Consider the following 21,091-nt stretch of genomic DNA (forward strand, 5'->3'; position numbering starts at 1 on the left):
ACTATCCATCTGGAATTTATAAGTTGAGCTGGGCAAGATGTTATTCAAATGATTAATCTTTTTTTTTTTTGGGGGGGGGAATGCAGCACAATACAAGTTGCATTAGCTTATGAGAACTTCTCCTAGAGAATTATGTCTTCTGTTCTGCCCACACCAGCTCAGATGAATCACTTGACTAGGCCTCATGTTTCTCTGGGCCAGTTCCATGGACAGGCACAGAAGCAATGTAGCTCTGAGCTTTGGGACAGAAGGCAAGTTCCAGATGGTTCCTTGGGCTGTGGTGTGGATGGACAGAGGCCAAGGCTGTCACAACTCCTGGATCATACTTTGGTCTGCTCAGTGAAACCACATGAGGTGGAGCAGGGTTTCACAAAAGGGGCTTTTTACAAGATGTGAGAGAGCAAAACAACTCTCTCTCCACCCCCAGCACTGAAAATACATGAGAATTTGGGAGTTTCACATAACGGTCAACCAAAGGTTTTTTGGCCAAGCCATTGTAAGAGCTGGCCTGTGGTTCTTTTCATTCCATGGAGTTCTGACAGAAGGCAGAGCTGCTGCTGTGAATTTTTGACCAGCATCATGTGACATATTTTTCTTCACTTACTAACAGCTGCCGGTGAGGGTGTGTGTGTGTGAGAGAGAGAGAGAGAGAGAGAGAGAGCGAGCATTTGGATAGGGGCCATGGTGCTGTGCCATTTCCTCAGCTTAACATCTCCCCTACCCCAAGATGCTAATAATAACATAGGAGGGGAAAATGCAGGCTCCAAATGGGTACCTGTCTTTCTTTTATTATTCAGGTTCTTCCAACATTTTTATACCACTTTTCTCCACAAAATAGGTTCCAATGCAATTAGTAAAACCACTCCATTAAAATAATGCAACATTTAAACAGTAAAGCAAAAAAACAACGCGCCCCCCCCCCGCAATAAAACCACAATATTGACAATGCTAAGATTTCAGCATTGCATCGTAACACTTGTCCCTTTAATAGCTTATAGCAGTTTCAATGGCTGATTTAAATTGGAATAGAGCAGGGGAATTTCCCCCTTCCAAATATTGTGGCCCTGATTTAAAACTTGTGTCTGATTTTAAACAAAGAGGAAGAAGTTGGGAAATGTGATTGCAGACTTCCGACAGCTTTGCACCTTTAGACATGCTATGACTGTTGCTAGCCGTTGTGCTCAAGTATCCACATGTTATTGACAAACAAGTCACCAAGAGGGGCCTCTTTGTGAATATATAGTTTTGACAAATGGGAGAATATTGAATTAGAATTCTCAGAGCAGGTGGACTGGAAACAGAGGTGTTTGCTGACTGGAGCTGGGCAGACAGGAAGTGTGGCAAGGCAGATAGAGAAAAGGGAAGCAAAGATGTAGTTAGGTGCTAGCTCCAAAGGAGGTTCAAAGGAGGCAGGGTGCAAGTTGTTCAGACTGGGGATCCTTGTCAGAGCCTGAGTCTTCATAGGACCTGGTGTCACCTCATTTGCCCTTTATGTCACCTGACAGCTGCTGTGTTAATGACCCACAGCCCCTCTTATCCATCGGCATTGGTGGTGCCCAAGGACTGTGAATAGCAGACCAGCCTTCTTTTGTTGCTTCCCACAATGGTGTGGCCAGCAAGTTAGGTGATTGGGTCTGCATTCCAGGTGTTTTGCTGACCCATTCCTCATTGTTGTCTTCAAAACTATCAGGCAGAGTGGCCCCAAGAACTCTGGTGTGCTACTCTGAGTTCTTCCAGGAATTTATTAGAACCATAAGAACAAATCACTGGTGCTTAACTTTGGCAGAACAATAGATATTTCCAATGGGTGTGGCACAAGCCTCATGCTGTGGGGGCCTAATCATGCGAACATAGGTCTGCTCTCAATTACTAGCATGTAGGTAATCCCACTGAGGTTTGCTGAGCTGTTATTCTTTCTATAGTATCCATATGCCTGTCCATTCTGGAGGGTGGGTGGGGTGAGATCAAGAGCGGTCTATGAGCTGGGCAATCGGAATCTCTTCCCTCCTGGGCTTCCTCACTCATGAGAAATGGGAGGACCCCAGCATAGGCAGACGCCGAAAATTTAAAATAAATAAATAAATCTCTCGCCTCTGCCTTGTCCCTGAAGCCCTTGAGGCAACAGCAATGGTGCCCGAGTCAGGCCTTCTCTGGCAAGGTAGATGGGCAGGTGTAGATATCTGTGTGTGTTTGTTGGGGGGGGGGTATTGTTTTTGTTTGTTATTATGGTATGCAGTTTTCTGTTTTTATATTGTAAACTGTCCTGTGGTCCTCAGATGAAGGGCAGTATAGAAATATAAATAAATAAGATACCAACAATAATACTAATAATTTAATAATTTATTATTTATACCCCGCCCATCCGGCTCGGTTTCCTCAGCCACTCTGGGCGGCTTCCAACCGAATATTAAAAACAATACAGGGTCAGACATTAAAAACTTCCCTAAACAGGGCCACCTTCAGTTCTCTTTTAAAAGTAAAATAGTTGTTTATTGCCTTGACATCTGCTGTGAGGGCCTTCCGACAGGGCAGGCGCCACTACCAAGAAGGCCCTCCAACTGGTTCCCTGTAACCTCACTTCTCGCAGTGAGGGAACCGCCAGAAGGCGCTCAGCACTGGACCTCAGCTGGATGATGGGGGTGGAGATGCTCCTTAAGGTATACAGGGCCAAGGCCATATGCCTATGCCTGGGGAAAGGCTTCAGCTCAGTGATAGCATGTAGAAGGCCCCTGGCATATCCAGTTAGGGCTGGGCTGCCTGAAACCTCTGCCAGTCAGTGCAAACAGTACTGAGCTAGATGGACCAGTGTTTTGACTGTTCACTTGTATGAATGAAATCTGTGGTGCTGCCTCTTGTGTGAGGAGAGCCAAGCTAAGCAAACCCTTTGAGGAGGTACTGCAGTTCTTCCATCTTCCAAGAGGGCCTGCCTGTGTCCAAGTGGCAGACTGTTCACCTGCATGCAGTTCTTACCCAAACACAGTGAGAAAGAATATTAAGAGAAATGATAATAGAATACCGAAAGAAAGAAATATAAAAATAATAACAAAGCAGAAAGAGAAAGATAGCATTGTTCAGCTCCATTTGTGCTCATTTCAAATCGCTGGATGCTATCCCCCAAATACGTAGCACAAAACTAGCTAGCACAGGTTAACTCATGTCATTGTAATGGTATCCTTCATGGCTAGCACATAATGCACCATACACATTGTCAAATAGAGAACATGACAATAAACGTGTCACCAGGGTCAGTGATTAAAGGGGGTCATATGTAAAAATATAATTCAAGTGAGCAAGCTGTGGTGCCACTCAGTCCCAAGTTCATGTGGAGGCATTGGGTGTGTCCAAGTGATTGTGCAAATCGTACACTATTGTGCAAGGGGATTTTCCTCTTTGGTTCACAACCAGGTTAGAAAGTGGTGCTTATTTTGCCAAAATTAATAAGCCCTCTTGCAGCAGTTTTTAATAGTCTGAGATGGTAGCATGTCTAGGCTGTTGAGTCACAAAAATGAGTAAACAGATGTAGCAGGCAAAGATGTGCCATCATGATTAATCATTGTCAACGAGACCTCAGCTTAGACATTTGATCTGAGGCAGCTTCACAGATTTTAGTCCCAGCCTGCTTGAAAGAGGCAGTGGCAAAACAGCTCCCCAAGAAACCCTCCCTGGATTCAGAAAATCTAAGTAACAACCAGCCAGTTGCTAATCTCCCCTTCTTGGGCAAGGTTCTTGAAATTTGTACCTCTGAACTAGGCCAGTTTGTAAGTAAGGGTTTATGAGTCCTATGCGGTACCAGTCACCACTAGATGCAAGCCTTGATCCACACTGAAGCAACCTGTCTCCCCATTAATGTAGGGGCTTCTACATCCTGTATATCCTAGTGTTGACCTGAACTATTTCTCCTTTAAACATGATGTTCTTTGTGTGGAATAACCCACCTCATATAACCAACATGCTTAAGTATAAATAATGCATGAAGGGGTTAAAACCATAGAGTAAGCTGTCCTGCCAGGCTTAGCTACTGTCACTTCCCTTACCATGGGAGGAAATAGGCAATCAAGCCTATTGTCTAGTCCTACGGTCAACCTGTGAAGAGGTTTGAGCTGCTTGCTCCAATTGAACTGCATGGCTTTCATTAGCCTCTCTTGAGTTTGTAAATCAATAATTTAGGACTTTCACTACTTTTTAAAGAAGCTAAGTTTTACTGCTTGTGCAACTTTTCTGAATGAATCTGACCTTTGGAGAGTTTGTACCATTTTTAAACTTATCAAATGTGTAGCCTTTGGCTACACCGGGGGAAGAGGGAAACTTTGGAAAGAAACTTTTTAATGGGACATTTTGGAATTCACTTGGAGAGGCGCATTTTGAGGTTTTACAGCCTATATTTCCACACTTCACTTTGCTGCCTATTTTGTGACTTTAAATATATACTGGGGTTCTCTCACCAAAGCGTACTTGCCTCAATCTTGGATCTTGGCATCCAGAAATTCTCTTTTCCATTATTACTATTTTTTGCACCAATACTTTGATCTTTAGAAAGTCGGAAACAGCCAGGATCTAAAAACCCCACCATTAAAGGGGGAAAGATCCAGGACAGGGGATGGGGGTCTAAATTTTGCTCTGGTGATGACAAGCCCTTACTTTCTAGTCTAATACACACCCTCCCAACTTTTCACAGGTAGAAATAGTGACACTCCTGCATACATGAAACAGCCCTGTTATCACACCAAAGTGTACTGCTTAAGCATCTTCAACTTAATATTTCATATTTGCTAAACGCTTGCCTTTCTGCTGTGTGTTATCTCTGCAGTAGCCTGTCCTGCACTGATTTCTCTGATGCAGATTGTGTTGGTAAGCTAAGATTTTACTTTTTGAAAGCTTAAGACTGTGTAATAGAATGTTTAATGTCACAACTCAAGACACGCAAGAGCATTGCACTCACATTACCGCCATAGAGCGCGATGTTGTCTCCTCACAAGGGGGCATTGGTGGGGTGGGAGCATACTTCACCCTATGCAAAACACCTTGACTAGAGCTAGATTAGGAATGACTAAAGGATGAATTGGGAATGGACTGAAGCTGGTTTGAGAAACAGCTAATCAAACAATAGTATTTTATAACAAAGTACAGGGTGCATAAAGGGACGTGGGTGGCACTGTGGGTTAAACCACGGAGCCTAGGACTTGCCGATCAGAAGGTCGGTGGTTCGAATCCCTGCAACGGAGTGAGCTCTCATTGCTCGGTCCCTGCTCCTGCCAACCTAGCAGTTTGAAAGCACGTCAAAGTGCAAGTAGATAAATAGGTACCGCTCCAGCGGGAAGGTAAATGGTGTTTCCGTCCGCTGCTCTGGTTCGCCAAAAGCGGCTTAGTCATGCCAGCCACATGACCCAGAAGCTGTAGGCCGGCTCCCTCGGCCAATAAAGCGAGATGAGCACCGCAACCCCAGAGTCGGTCACGACTGGACCTAATGGTCAGGGGTCCCTTTACCTTTACCTTTACAGGATGCATATGCATGTTGGATAATGTCATGTGTGCACAGATTAAAAACCCAGCACTGGAAATGCAGGTGTGTTTGGATAGGAAGCTATGCAGGTAAAGGAATAAGAGCCAGTTTACAAGCAGACACATTCAAATGTGTGGTTTTTTTAAAAGCAGTCTTCCTAAAATCTCCCCCAAAGACAAAACAGGACGAGTGGTTTGCCAGATATGGAGACCAACCCAGGGTAACAGAAACAGATGGAATATATGGAGATATTCTCCCTTCTCCAGATGCTTTGGAGACCGTAGCTGCCGCCTCATGGAGAAGCAACTATAACTTAGTGGCAAAGCTTTGCATGCAGAAGATCCTAGGCAGACTCAGTGCTTGGCATCCTTGGAAGAAGTTCAGTGAGTAGGTGACATGAAGACCCTGTGCCTGAGACTCTGACTAGAATACCATACTGGGGTAAAAGGGTATGTCTGGAATAAGGCAGCTTCCTGTTGCCTTCAAATGGAGTGATGGGTACCAAGACAAAGGCAGCCGATTATGTCTGGGTACCCCATTATGCTACAGTAGCCAGATGGAAAAGACCTCAAGGCTCCTACACCTGCCTTGCTAACTACACCTGCCGAAATCTCCTATTTCTACCACACAGCTATTAAAGGTGCAGTAGCTCAGTTCACTTTTGCCTCTGGCCACCCAACACAGGCAAGGGAGAGGCAAGGTTTTCAAAGGACGCTTCTGCTTGGGAATGAATTTCTTTAATATTCAGGACACCTTTAGGGACACCCTTTCAAGCCTTTCAACAGGAGCAAGTTTACACCAGGAGTGGGGAACCTTTTTGGCTCCAGGGGGGTCAGATCCTTACTGGGATTGGGCCAAACTTTGAAGGGGGGTAGGGCTGCTCATCTGTCAGTCACACTGTGTCATTATGAATGGCTTGGCCAGGGCCATTAACTTAGCAAAGAGATTGGTCTGTCCATTTCAGCAATCCTTTCTACTATAGGCTCCCATCTTATTGATGAAAAACCTCAGGCTTGGAGGGGACCCAAAGACATCATCCAAACCAGTCTCCCAATCATGCCATACTATACCTGGTATGGATAGGAATCTATGAGCCAGGGCCTTTTTTTTTTAAGGCCTACATGCATGCTCCAGCTCTATCTATGTCTGTAGCTGCAATACAAAACATTACCAATGGGAATAATTGTGCTGTCACATATTTGAAAGGTCTGATGAGTGGGAGAACAGAGGATTCAAACCAGATCAGGCAGAGACTTCTTGGGAACTGCTTGCTTAGGCTACTCTTCCATCCCCCCCTACCGACCATTTTTGGAACGACTAACTTTGGTAAATTAAAAACTCCGGCTCTTTAGCAAACAGGCTTAGGCAGTTTTCAGGAGGAACGCTTGTTTTAATATGATTTTTTTTGTCCGTGCATTTCACATGGCTATACATCTGAATGCAAGATCAAAACTGGCTAGAATGCACATCTTTAAAACGCCCCTCTCTTCTCTCTGACAAATTAGCAGCATTCAAATGGGATGAGTTTGCTTTCCCTTTCTGGTTTTTTTATTTTGCTCCTGTGGCTTTAACAGCAATCTTTAACCATCACAACAACAACAGCTGCACACCCACAGACACATTTGGCAGGGGATGCTTTTCCTGGCAAGGAGGTTAAGTGTAGGAGTAGCTTCACCTGCATAATTTCGGTGTGTCAGGCTGCTGTTAAGGGCAGGTCAGTGTGACTGCCTCCTCTCAAGACTAAGATGTGTTTTTAGCATCACTCCTGCAAACTGCCTGTAGCAAAACAGACTTGTGGTTTCTGGTCCTCTCTGTGTATTCCAAAGAATGTGTGAGAACATAACGTGGGTGTAAGGGAGGAGGGTGGATATGCCTTCACCACCCACAAAGTTCCCTCCACCTCACTCCACGACCAGACTTTCTGCATTGAGCAGGGGGCTACTGACCATGTTGGGCTGAGCGTGCTTAGAATTCTCCTCATGATCAGGAACGTTTATAATGATTTGATTATTGTTCAGTCCAATACACTTCAAAGGTCTCTTCAGGCCTTCCTACTTGATGCAGAAAGTTTGATTGTGGAGCAAAGCGGAGGCATTGAGGATGGTGCATGCATGCCTGTTCTCTCTGTGCACTTCGCAATGCATGAACAAAGGGTGCATAAACTGCAAGGCATGGAGGCCAATATGGTGCAACTACAAGCAATGCCCTTTGTGTAGTATGGAAGTACCCAGCAGGGGTTGGGAGTACCAGTTGATATTGCATTAATGTTATGCTTGCAGGTTTCCCACAGGCATGTGGTTGGCCATTCTGCAAACAGGACGCTGGACTAGGTGGGCCACTGGCTTGATTCAGCAGGGCACCTCTTATGGGTGGGCAGACCTCAGCCTTGTGGGGGTCTACTTCATTATTATTATTTTTTAAACTAGAACCCTGGGGTCCACCAACCTGGTGCAAAAGTCAAACAGTTAAAATGTAAGATTCTGAGACCAAGGGTACCAGAGCTGAATGCAGCTCATTGTCCTTTCACACAAACATCCACTCCTGATTGCCCCCAAGTTTTCTTCATTTAATTCCAGAAGTACAATTTAGAGAGAGAGAGAGAGAGAGAGAGAGAGAGAGAGAGAGAGTAGTCATTTTCTTGTCACTACAGAAACCTTGGCAATCTATGTACTGCAAATCACCTAGGGATCTACTAGTAGCTCTAGGTCTGATTCCTACTCTTGCCTTTGGAACCCTTTATGATGCTTATACATCAGGTTCCCTTATACTTCAGGTATGCCCTTTCTATTTAGAATCATAGAACTGCAGAATTGGAAGGGACCCCAAGGGTCATCTAGCCCAACCCTCTGCAATGCAGGGAATCATGGTTGGCCACTGTGATGAAATAGTCCTGGACTACATGGGCCACCTTGTTTCCTTTGGGGTTTTAGATTCTGGGAATATAGTCTTGAATTAAGCCTTTCTCTTGCTTCTGACCAGCTTATGCACTATAGAGTTTTTATTTGGGCAAAATACAAAGAATGGAAACTGTATTTTTATTTTTATTTTTTAAAAAACAATAAAGCCACTCACTCTGTATCCAAATAGATGTCTTGCTTTCAACAGCAATTAAGGGGATTTCTAACAATTTCAGGCCAGGTTTCAGCACTTTTCCAGTTGCCTGTTGTAATGGGGGCTGTGAACCCTTGGGCTTAGTCACCCTAGAATGATGTTACACTCTAAAATTCTTGTTCTCTAGGCTTTATTTCTAAGAACTGAGCAACCTACATAGCAGATTGTTGAAAAGGTCCAGCAAACTGAAAACACAGCTGTTGTGATGTGCGACTCCTTTCATCTTGTGGAGCTAGAAGATCTATGGGCTACAATTGCAAAACAAAACCTGGCAAAACAGACTAAAGTGTGGCGGTGTTGCTAATTTTATAGTCACCTGTGTTATTATAGTAGTGGTGACAAGGAGCAGTCGGTGGCAAAGGAACCCTCAGGGAAACCTAGCAAAGGAGTTCACCTGTTATACAGTTCTTATTACTCCAAGTGAACCAACCTGTTACAGGGAGGTGTTTTGCTACCTGTCATACACTTGCTAGGCAACTCCCTTTACCTGCCGCAGCTCCAGGCAAAACCTGCACTGGATTTTTAGGTGAATGTGAACTGGATTCTGAGTGCTGTTTCTATTGCTGAAGTACTTTGTTGTAAGAGATTCTCTCTCTAAATGGGCAAGATCTACTTCTGTGCCAATGTTGGGCTGTTGTAGTATTGTCATTTTCAAAATAGAACGCCATGAGGCATGCAGGCAGTGATTTCAGCTGGCAACTGCTTAAAGCCAGAAAAACAGATCTGTATACAGTTTTGCTGTAGAGATTTCAGACACGGAAGTGTGAAGGAAACCATCGCTTCTTCTAAACAACAAAATATCACCTGTCAGTAACAAGAGAACTGAACTGCTCCTGGGGCTTCCTTCTTTTCCTCTTGTGATACATCTACAGGCACTTCTTCCTCTCCCTTCTTGCAGCTAGAAGGCTCCCTTGCACCATTGGCAAGGAGATTTATTGGCGCCCCCTGCCTCTTGTGCCCTTGCCAGAGGAGCCTGTGTGCCTCAGTGGCCCAGAGCAGCAGAAAAGAGGCCCAGGAAGTGTGCCAGAATGGAGAGGCATTTTTTTTGCACCCCCCTGGTCCTGCGTCCTTGGTGGGGGTCGACCTGGCCAACTCCTAGGTACACCCCTGCTTGCAGCCCACAGTTGCTGCTCTCTGGTGATCACAGAGGAAGAAAGCCTGTTTTATGTTCTTGCCTCTTATCCACATCCACATGCATTTTTTGATACCTGGTGTGCAATGAATGATGGATGCCACTCAACAACCTTGGCAAACAGCTCTTCACATGGCAAAACTAGTCCTGGACTGTTCCATTGAAGGTGGGGAAGTGCAGGACTGAATGTTATCCTGCTCACCTGGAATGTGGCGCTCCATACCCCAATCAATAAAGCATTGGTTGCACATGGCTACTAGTCATGGTGTCTATATTTTCCTCCCCCATAGCAGGAACACTATGCCTCTCAATGCCAGTTGTTGGGGAACACGAGTGGAAGAGTGACATTGACTTCTCTTGGGCATCTGATTGGCAACTGTGAGAGCAGAACTGGACTAAATAGGTCTTGGGTTTGATCCAGCAGGGCTCTAATAATAATAATAATGATAATAATAATAATAATAATAATAATAATAATAATAATAATAATAATTTATTTATACCCTGCCCATCTGGCTGAGTTTCCCCAGCCACTCTGGGCGGCTCCCAATCGAGTGTTAAGAACAATACAGCATTAAATATTAAAAACTTCCCTAAACAGGGCTGCCTTCAGATGCCTAAAGATAAGATAGCTGCTTGTTTCCTTGACATGTGATGGGAGGGCGTTCCACAGAGTGGGCGCCACTACCGAGAAGGCCCTCTGTCTGGTTCCCTGTAACATCACTTCTCTCAATGAGGGAACTGCCAGAAGGCCCTCAGCGCTGGATCTCAGTGTCCGGGCTGAACGATGGGGGTGGAGACGCTCCTTCAGGTATACAGGACCGAGGCCTTTTAGGGCTTTAAACGTCAGCACCAACACTTTGAATTGTGCTCGGAAACGTATCCTATGGTAAAGGAAGAATGGCTTTTCTTCTCCTTGCTACAGAATGCATGGCCTCAGCTTTGCACTGCAACAGAGAAAAGTTATGGTAATTTCTGTGCACCTATTGCACATGGAGGGAGGGAAAAGGACATCTACCAGGAAGTACATGTTCACTGGAAATTAGCTTCAACCATTCTACAGGAATGTGGCAATCCTGGCTAGTCTGCGGCAGCCCTTTTATGATGGGAAGACAATTGATTTTGTGCAATTCAGTACAGAGGTTTCAGCAAAGCACAACAAAGAGGTGAAAGGGTATTTAAAGTGCCTCCGTATATGGAAGAGTTAAAGGACCTGCAATTCTGTATGTGCTTAGCCTTGAGAGGAGAAGACTAAGGCAAATTTGACATGATAAGAGCCTTAAAAGATGTATAAAGTTTTGAGAGTTTAGGCTTATTATTTTTTTAGAAAGCAGATGAGATTGCTTTTATTGCCAGAGATTTTAGGACAAATTGTCATAGATTGTTAGGTCAACAAGAAGCAGGAAAGTTGATAGGGAAAATGCCTCAAAGGAAGGACTTATAAAAAATGGTTTTGGTTAAAAAAATGGCAATGGTTGTAGAATGAAGAGTTTTAAAATGATTCGGAATTAGCAGCTGGGTGATTGTTGCAGCGGCAAGATGCTATGCTTTAGACAAAAGGCTTTGGATGAGAGGGTCTTTGTGAGTCTGTATACATTGTATAATGGCTAACTTGGGAGTAGTGAACTCAGTGGGGCTTACTTCTGAGTAGACTGTATGGGATTCCACTGTTAAGCTGCAATCCTAAGCATACTTGCTTAATTGGGAGTAAGAACTACCGAACTCAGTTGGACTCATTTACAGCTAAACATGCATAGGGCTTGGCTGCAATTCCATTGTCATTATTATTATTATTATTATTATTATTATTAGACACCTACATCTTGAGATAAGAACCTTTCAGCTGCAAATATGTTCTGTGATGAGGGTACAGAGCAGAAAATAGCACTTGAACCTAGCATTGCTTGCCCCCTCCTCCCTGAGAACATAGGTCTGACAATCCAAGTCTCAGTCCATCCTGAACTGTAATCCCTCCTGTGTTCCTGATCTGGAGTAGTCATTTGTTGAAAAGAAAAAGCACCACATCACCAAAATGGCATTGTCATATTTCAGTCTAATGGAAGAAATTAGCCTCTGAAAAGCTATTGATTGCACAGCTTGAAAGCACAAGGCCTCTAATCTTGGTTAAGCTAGCAAACGTTTGATCTTCATAAAATAAAAAGAGAAATCTTTCTAAAAATACAGCCAAATCTGGGATGATATAGACCCCGAGGATTTGGCAGGGAGAGAACTGGCCTGGAAGCCTTTACAGATGCACTAATTATCCATAAAAGGTTACATACAAGTACAGATTACATTTAATTGCCTGTTTCATTGTGGAAACTTGCTATTGCTGCGGAAACTGTTGGGTGAGATTTTCACACATGCTATGCATAGTGCCTTTGAGAGGCACTCCTCCTGCTGAGGTGCATGTGTGAAAAGACCTGAAGTGGGCAGCTGGGTAGGAATGGGAGGCAGAAGCCTTTTTATGACCTGGATTCATATTTCACCTGGAAAAGAGGAGGAGGAGGAGGAGGAGGCAGGTCCAATCCGCATGGCATCTTCCGGTGCAGCACAATCTGGGCGGGGGGGAGAGAGCCTTGGGCTCCAGGGAGGAAAAGATGGGATGGAAAGGGGACCAATCAGTCAATCGATCATTGCCATTTTATTCAGTGTCCCCAACCCCATGTGAAACTAACATGGTAATGGAAAAGACTTATTATCGTTATTCATTTCATTTCATTTCTATAACACTTTATATTTTTAAGAAACACCCCCCTCAAAAGGACTAGAGCTGTGAGCATAATGTTGCCTTTTAAATAAAACTGCAAAGCACTGATAAAATTGCCGTGCCTTTCTTCTGACCTTGTCAGAAGGTTGGGCCTGCAAGGCAGGTACAGTGGTACCTCGGGTTACATATGCTTCAGGTTACAGACTCCGCTAATCCAGAAATATTACCTCGGGTTAAGAACTTTGCTTCAGGATGAGAACAGAAATCGTGCAGCGGCGGCACGGCGGCAGTGGGAGGCCCCATTAGCTAAAGTGGTACCTCAGGTTAAGAACAGTTTCAGGTTAAGAACGGACCTCCAGAATGAATTAAGTTCTTAGCCCGAGGTACCACTGTAATGCTAAAGAAAGACCTAAGGGTTGTTATACGCTGTCACTGGCATCACTAGTCATGATGCAATTTCATCAGTGTCTTGTTGTAGGACAGAACAGACTAGCTTCTAGGGTAAGCAAATGTGTCTCTCACACTAGCTGGAATGGGAATCATAAATGACATTTAAAAGGGGAAAAGCATACAGTATCTGAATGCCTGTTAACTGAAGCAGGAGAATATCTGTGGGTGACCATTTAAAGCAAAATGAAATGAAGATGTGATTTCAGTCTCCCAGTCTCTAAGTTTTCATCTCCTGAAAAAAAGTAAAGCAGTTGCCATTTATGATTTGAATTTTTTAGGTTTTGCCCCATTGCGGTTTTTGCTCCTCAACATTTCCTTATTATTTGACTGTGATTTTTACATGTTTATGCCATCTGGTAATTCAGTACACAATGACACAAAGATGCTCTCAAAGTTGATTGTATTGATCTCATTCCTTGGAGACTGAATGCTTTTATTTATTTTTATTCTGAAAGTCACACCGTTCTCAAAGGGAAGAGATTGCCCTCATCGTTTCTCATCTTAAGGGTTGCCTCTGTGCTTTTGTTCATGCATGACAGGATCTGTTCCTCCTTTGAGTGTCAAAATTTATGTAGCTTGAAGGAAACTGACTTTGTGCTTTTCACCCACTGTCTGCTATACATTTTCTGCTTCATAATCTCACCATAATTACAAATTTCAGCTGCAGACCACAGGTTTTGATGGACTGCCTTGCCAGCAGGTCTTCCACAGTGTAAGGAATGTGCCATTCAATATATCCTTAAAGGATAGTCACTCATCGTCATGAATCTCCCCAAAGAAACAGAGAATCTTTGTTATTCTGAGGAACTAACTAGGCCTCATAGAAATCAGGTCATTTCCCATTTCAGCTTATTCTCTGCATTAGAACTTACTGCTGGCACTTTCATTAAGAATATCTAATGCACGATTTCTTTCCTACATCAGGGACGGGGAACTCTGTGGCTCTCTCCAGGTCTTGTTAAGCCTTGGCAAATATGGCCAATGAGTGAGAATTATGGACATGGCTAACTTCTTCACGTGGCACGTATTTAAACTACGGTACCCTATACCACAGGAGGCAGTGATGGCCGCCAATCTAGATGGCTTTAAAAGAAGATTAGACAAATTCATGGAGGTGAGGGCTGTCAATGTCTACTAACCATGATGGCTGTGCTCTGCCTCCATGGTTGGAGGCAGCAATACTGTTGAATACCAGTTGCTGGAAACCACAGGAGGGGAGAGTGCTCTTGTGAGTTGAGGACCCACAACCTGCGTAGGGGTAAATAAGACACAAGGACACATGTATTTTAGGTTAATAGGCTAAAGAAGCCTACAACTTTATTGGTTACAGCATGTGAGTGGTATTGGCTTAGGCATTGGATCAAACAACCTATATATGACCCCACCCCGTGCAGCCGGGGGAACGACATTTGAAGGTTAACAACCAGTGGGAGGAGCTTGTTGATGCAAATACAGCTGGAAGCTTCCCCTGATGTCACCGGGGGGTCGTGCTATGGCCCTAGCCACCAGCAGGGCATCGGACAGGATCCATGACCGCCGGATTCCTTTAACGGAATACCCAACAAGGGGAGGGGTAGGTGATGGCCACACCCCGCCCACCAACACACAACACATATTCCAATGCCTAACCACCAATACCCGAAAAGTCGTGACGATTTGCTACGAGGTAGGCGAAAAACCAAGAGGCTGGTGCCAATTTGTCAAATGGGTAAAAATTCCTACCAGAGCCCCTGGTCAACCAGGGCAATCAACCAAAGTCCATAGCTTGCGTGTTTCAGGACTAAATGGGCCATTAGCTTGATCCAGCAGGCTTTTCTTATGTTCTTGACTTGGATTGGTTAAATTAGTGGGTCTACTGTAAGTAAAACAGTTGGATACAGCCCCATGTTTCTTACTTCCCAGATATTTCCTAGGAATATGTACCATCCACATACAGATTCATGCAAACAGAAAATTAAGCTGATCGCAGGAGGACAAACCAAGTTAATTTAATTCATCATATGCACATGTATCTACTATGCTCCATTTACTCCAGTGACATAATTTGGAAGCTTTTTAGCTATTTCCATATTTGTTGGGCATTAGTGAAGCGTTCACAAAAGAATGTTTGTTGTTGCCAACTGCATCTCTTGATTTCATTTTCCCAAGCTTCTTGTGCCCTGCAGCCAAAAGAACACAAAATCCTGCCCTTTCCATCCTTGCGGGGAAAAGATCTTGCCAGGAGAATCAACATGAGCGTAGAAATTGGTGTGAAAAATATGATGGGAACACGGAGATCTGAAGTGGGTGAAACACCCACCTGCCATTGAGTTTTTTGGGAGCAGACTGTGCTTCTGACCAAGTTATGCTCTAGCCAGTTTGGGGCAACTTCTCAGAGAGATTTTTTAAAAAAATCATTTGAATTTTTCTAAACTTAACCTTATGGCAATTTTATTTGCATGTTTTGCTATGTCTGGCTTCACTTTTTGTTTCCATATGCATCTGTGGGGCAGAATTAGCCATTAGATGTGGATGAAGCTGCTCATGTGTCTTTGTCGTCTGTGCACAGCAATGTCTGCTGAAGTATTCTGACATAGTGTAATATCCTGCACTGGAACAAGAACCAAGGGATATGGTGTTTTTGCTTCTGAGTTATTGCTCCCCCCTATGAAGGATTTCTCACATAGGTATCTCTTCTAAGTAGGAAAACATCTGTACATCCCATGTACACCGTCGTATGTGATGAATACACATGCATAGGAAAACCATGACTGGTCACAGCTTCCAAACATTGTGTCCACCACATGTACACGCAGGGCCCAAGACATTTTGGCACCTGAGGCAAACCACAAAATGGTGTTCCCCTCCCCGCCAGTGAAGAAGGGGTGAGTGAAGGTCTACATTAGAAAGAACTGAGGGCAGGGAATAAAGATCTACATTGGGATCTGTTGCCCCTGTGGGTTCTGCCGCCTGAAGTAGTTGCCTCAACTTGCCTCATGGGTGGACTGGCCCTGTGTATGCAAGATGAAGTAAGATTTGCTTCTGATCACAAGGCGTGATAATGTACATTTGTCACACACCAGGTTTTATTTAAAAATAAGTGATAATGATAAAGGACATTATCATGTGTAAGCTCTGAGTAATTTTAGTGAAATGTGCATACAATTTATCTGCATAAATGTGTCTTCATCCTATGAAAGTAGTAAAGGAATCATAATCTTATCTTTTGGAATGCTGTGCTTCGTTGCCTGGTACATTTGAGTTATCTTGTTTGAGAAAGGCTATTACAGTCACATCCAATTACATGTTTAAAACACGTGGCTTTCCCCAAATGATCATGGAAGCTGTAGTTTGCTAAAGGTGTGGAGAATTGTAGCTCTGTGGAGGTAACCTACAATTCCCACAATTCTTAGGTGGAAGCATTGTGCTTAACATGTATGGTGTGAAGTAGAGAAGATCGTGAAGCAAAGAAGATCCTGAGGCAGAGATAGCATGAATGGAAATTGGTTAAATGTAATGCTAGTGAATGTTGCTGCGAATAATGGCTCCACTTATACACAGGTGTGAATTACTGATAGCCATTTATACTATTGGGCACAGGTGACAGCTGCTACATATGTTCTCCAGTTCTTATTCCAGGAAAAATGAATTAGCCTCTCATGTTTCTAGTGCAAGGGACTCCATTTCATGCAGTTCAGAAAATGTGGAAGCTTTGCCCTTGTTAAATGCTCTAAATAAATGGGAAAGGCTCAAGGTTGAACGTGTCAATAGAAATGATTGTTCTGAACTAGAACAGAAATTTTAAATTTGGAATGAATTCGAAACTGATTTTTGTGTCCACAAAAATACAAGCACCTCCTCCAAAGCCACTTACCTCACTCCACATCTGCATGAAACCTCAAACTTTTCCACCTTACCAACCCTGAATTATCAATGCTTCATGACCGTTCACAGTGAAGTCTGACATTTGGGAATTGTCAGTCAGTCAACATTTCAGTGCCCACGATGATGTTATTCCAGCAGTATTTTGAACTTTTCAGCAGTTATCTGTACTTGCCAAGATACATTTCCCCACGGTAGCTAGTTTGGCTCACTAAGGGGTGTGGGTATACGTGAATCAATTTTCATACATACATAGCACATGATTTCAGTGTCCCCAGTTCCTCAGCATCGGCAGAAACTGAAGCCTTGGTTAATGTTTAACAGGCTGTGCAGCCAAATTAGTGAGCTACAAATCAAACTATGGACCTTTTCAGTGACCTTTAAGTGCACCTTAGGCCAAGGCACTGCTTGTGCTGTTTCCCTTCTATATAACACTTATGGATATTTATAAACTGCCTTGGTGATACAATAAATTCTACATATCCTTCACTAGCTGGTAAAACCAGTGTCAGATGAAAGACCATCGATGCCTTTCTACAGTTACATTTTTTGGCAGGTGGTTGAGGGTACAGGGGAGGTATTCCAACTCCCCATAAAACTTGGAGGTCTGTGATTTTTCCTCTTCACTAACTATGCTTGCATTGTTTCATGTCCAGACAGTTAAATGGACTTACTCTAACGAGGTGAAGTACAATCCGCAAACCTAAAAGGCTTCTTGAGGGTATCCCAGTGCTAGTACAGACTCCCCAGATTGACTGCTTACTTATGTAGCTCAGGCCAAAGTTATACACACAATGTATATCACAAAGGCCAGCTCCAGGTTTTAAGAGGGTCCTTGGGCAATGTGCCTTGAGGGAAGACATCTCCAGCATTTTTGCGCCATGGCAGGTTGGATGGCTAAGTCTAGACACTGTTTTAGTTTCCCAGAATGCTCCAGAGTGATACTGCATTGGAGGAGGGGCACTGGCCATATTATGGCCAAACCTGGTTGCTCAGGACTGCCCAGACTGCTAGACCAGGAATTCCTGCTACGCCCAAAGGTGGTGGGCCCTGCCAGGGTGCTGCTGCCCTGGCAGTAGCCCAAGGATGCCAGGTGTTGATGCTGGCCCCATGAACCACAGTTTGTGTCAGTTGTCCATTGACCACATGCTGATGTGCAAGTGATCTTCAGGGCTCAAATGGTAAGTTGAAAGAATTGCTTGTCTTTATGAGATCTGGGCGTTGAGCTATTGTCACTTGATTACATTGATGCATACATGCTGTTACATAGCCTTACAATTTAACTGCTTCTCTGCTTCCCTCCAGCTGTGGCACAGTGAGGGAGAGGAATGAAAGTGTACACAGAACCTAAAATTCTGCTCTAAGGAATTTGGATCAAGTTGAGTATGAGCGGCATGTTTGGACCAATGTCCTTGATGAACCAGAGAGACGGATATAACATGAAGAAAAGGAAGAGAAAATCCACTGCAGACATATCCAAATTCAGGGAGCAAAACATGGTCAAACTTGAGTGCCTATATTAGGCTGAAAACCCAGAGAGGTGAAGAACTGGAGCCCTGATCTCTGGTGATTTACAGTTTGCACAAATGATTGAAGAAGTAGAGTGTCTATATTTACTCTATTGCCTCTTCCCCTCACCCCCTTTTCTTTCCTTTATATTCTTTTATTGCATTTAAAATAAACAAAAATGCAGCTGTTCCCATGGGAAGCAGTCGGCTCTGTTAAAACAGGGGAGAAATGTAATACATTGTGGAGTGCCAGGTGGTACAATTCTGTTGTGAGCCTAGCAACACATGAAAGCTCTAGTTTCTAGAGCCTTGGGAGTAGAGCAAGAGTCTACTTAGAAATTTTTGTATAAATGAAAAGGCCCACCCCCCACACTTGACCTTTTCTGTATCTTTTGTGAAGTGTGTCTAAAGTTTTTGACAGTGACAACATTTTGTTGCCTGAAGCAAAGCCCAAATGGCACTACCCCTTCCCTTTGGTTAGTGCTATAAAAAGTATTGCTGCAGCAGTCCAGCACAAATTCCTGAGCATCCTTCATGGTGCCACAAGAAACAGATTGCTGCATGGCAAGCCTGCCCTGCTTTTGAGAGCCCAAATTTCTAGGTAAAGGTAAAGGGACCCCTGATCATTAGGTCCAGTTGCGGACGACTCTGGGATTGCGGCACTCATCTCGTTTTATTGGCCGAGGGAGCCGGCATACAGCTTCCGGGTCATGTGCCCAGCATGACTAAGCTGCTTCTGGCAAACCAGAGCAGTGCACAGAAACGCCGTTTACCTTCCCGCTGGAGCGGTACCTATTTATCTACTTGCACTTCGTGCTTTCGAACTGCTAGGTTGGCAGGAGCAGGGACTGAGCCCACCATATTGCTTCTCTCTATATATCTGTTGGTCAGTGCAAAGAGTAATACAGCGCTGGTGAGGCCAGCCTTTCCTCTGCAGGAGCAATGCTGATTTGTCCTCAGGAAGCCTTGCTCTTCTATATGATTCTTGTTCTATGTTGGCAGTGACAGACTACCACCAGCACATGACTCTGGTGCTTAAAAGCTTGCACTGGCTGCCTATATATTACTGGGACAAGTTCAAGTTTTGTGTATTAATTTACAAGTCCATTAACAAATTGTGTCCTGAATACTTTAAGGCTGAATCTTTTCATCCCTGTCGAGTCACTGAGATCTACAGAGAAAGAGATCTACACTAATCCCATGGGGGTTAGTGATCCCCCATGGCTCAGGTGCATGAGGAGCCAAGAGTACAATATTGTGGCACCCCAGGTAAGGAGCATCTTCAGCCCTTTCATTTGCTCAATAATTAAATATCTGGGTTGTTTTTTTAAAAAAGCTTGTATTTGCAGCTCATTTCATGACTTTAATGAAACATTTGTGCAGATAATTTATCCTTAATAATTTATGATTTATCTTGTATAAGAAGATACATGTGCATGTGTCAGGGGCTCAGGAGCAGAGGCACAGGAGAGGGAGGAAATAGAGACCGAGGGGGAGGAATCTGAAGGAAATGTTAGCGATGACAGCCGTCCGAGGTCTCTGAGTCTCTCCAGCGACTCGGAGGATTCACAGAAAGGGGCTCCCATGGTCAGAGCAAGGGGGGTGCCTAGGGGGACACCCCAGGAAGAAGGGGCAAGAGGGGACTCAGAGAGCAGCAGTTGGAAATCAGGACCAGCTTCTCCACCAGAGCGCAGTAGGGGGGAGGAGTCCCAGGCATCGGGATCAGGCGGCGCACCGCCAGCGGGAGGACATGAGTCAGGATTGGCCACACCTCCATCGGAGAGCGAGGAAACGGTCAAAAGGAAGGTCGGAGACTGGGCGCGCGCGCCAAGTTCAAATGTACAAGAGGGCGGCGCAGTGGGCAGCCCGGATAGGGAGCCAGGTCCTAAAGCCCGCCGAAAGGAGGGAGGAGACTCAGGGGGGTCAGCGTCAGAAGAGTCCAGGACGGAAGGGACCCCGGGGGGTAGAAGGACCCAGAGGAGAAAGGAGAGACGGAAGAGGTGGAGTAAGGTTAGAGTCTTAAGTTGGTGTACAAGGGGTGGAGACTCAGATGGAGCTTCGCCGGTCTAGCCCCTAGACGTAGAGCTGGGGCGCTCCGGTTTGGAAATGGAAACTGTACTTCAATAAAGACTTTTGTACATTACTGCCGGCTAGCGTTGGTCCTCTGTGAGCTGGGACCTGGAGCCAGCTCTGACAGCATGCATGGATCTGATCATAGTCACTCAGAAGCAAACAATTTGCTCAATGGGCATTGACTCTTGGAAAATTCCCCTGTGAACAACAACAACAACAACAACAACGTTTAATATTTGTACAATGTTTTCAAGTGTTCAATGCACTTTGCGTGTATGATCAAGTCGTAATCATGACACCAACCTTGTACAGTAAGTCACTATTATTATTCCTCCATTTTGCAGATGGGGGAACTGAGGCTGAGAGAGATCAGCTTGCCCAGGGCCAGCTAGGCAGCTCATGGCAGAGGAGAGATTCAAAATCGGAAAGTTCCTAATTTGTGTCTCAAGCTGCTGTTCTGTACTTCTGGGGTGGGGAACATGTAGTCCTCCAGATGTTGTTGGACATCTCTCTCCCATCAACCTCAGACCGCATGATCAATGGTGAGGGAAGATGGGAATTGTAGTCCAACAACATATAAGGGCCACAGATTCCCCACCCTTGCTATACTTGCATACCAAGAAACAAACCTCATTGAACTTAGTAAACATGGATGCTGTGGTGAGGAGTAAACATGTCTAAGACTGCATTGTCAGTCCCTTAGTCACTGTGCTCCACCGGCTCTGAAAAATAAACATGTTAATGCA

The sequence above is a fragment of the Podarcis muralis genome, chromosome 2 (genome assembly GCF_964188315.1).
Source record: "Podarcis muralis chromosome 2, rPodMur119.hap1.1, whole genome shotgun sequence".
Classification (NCBI taxonomy): domain Eukaryota; kingdom Metazoa; phylum Chordata; class Lepidosauria; order Squamata; family Lacertidae; genus Podarcis; species Podarcis muralis.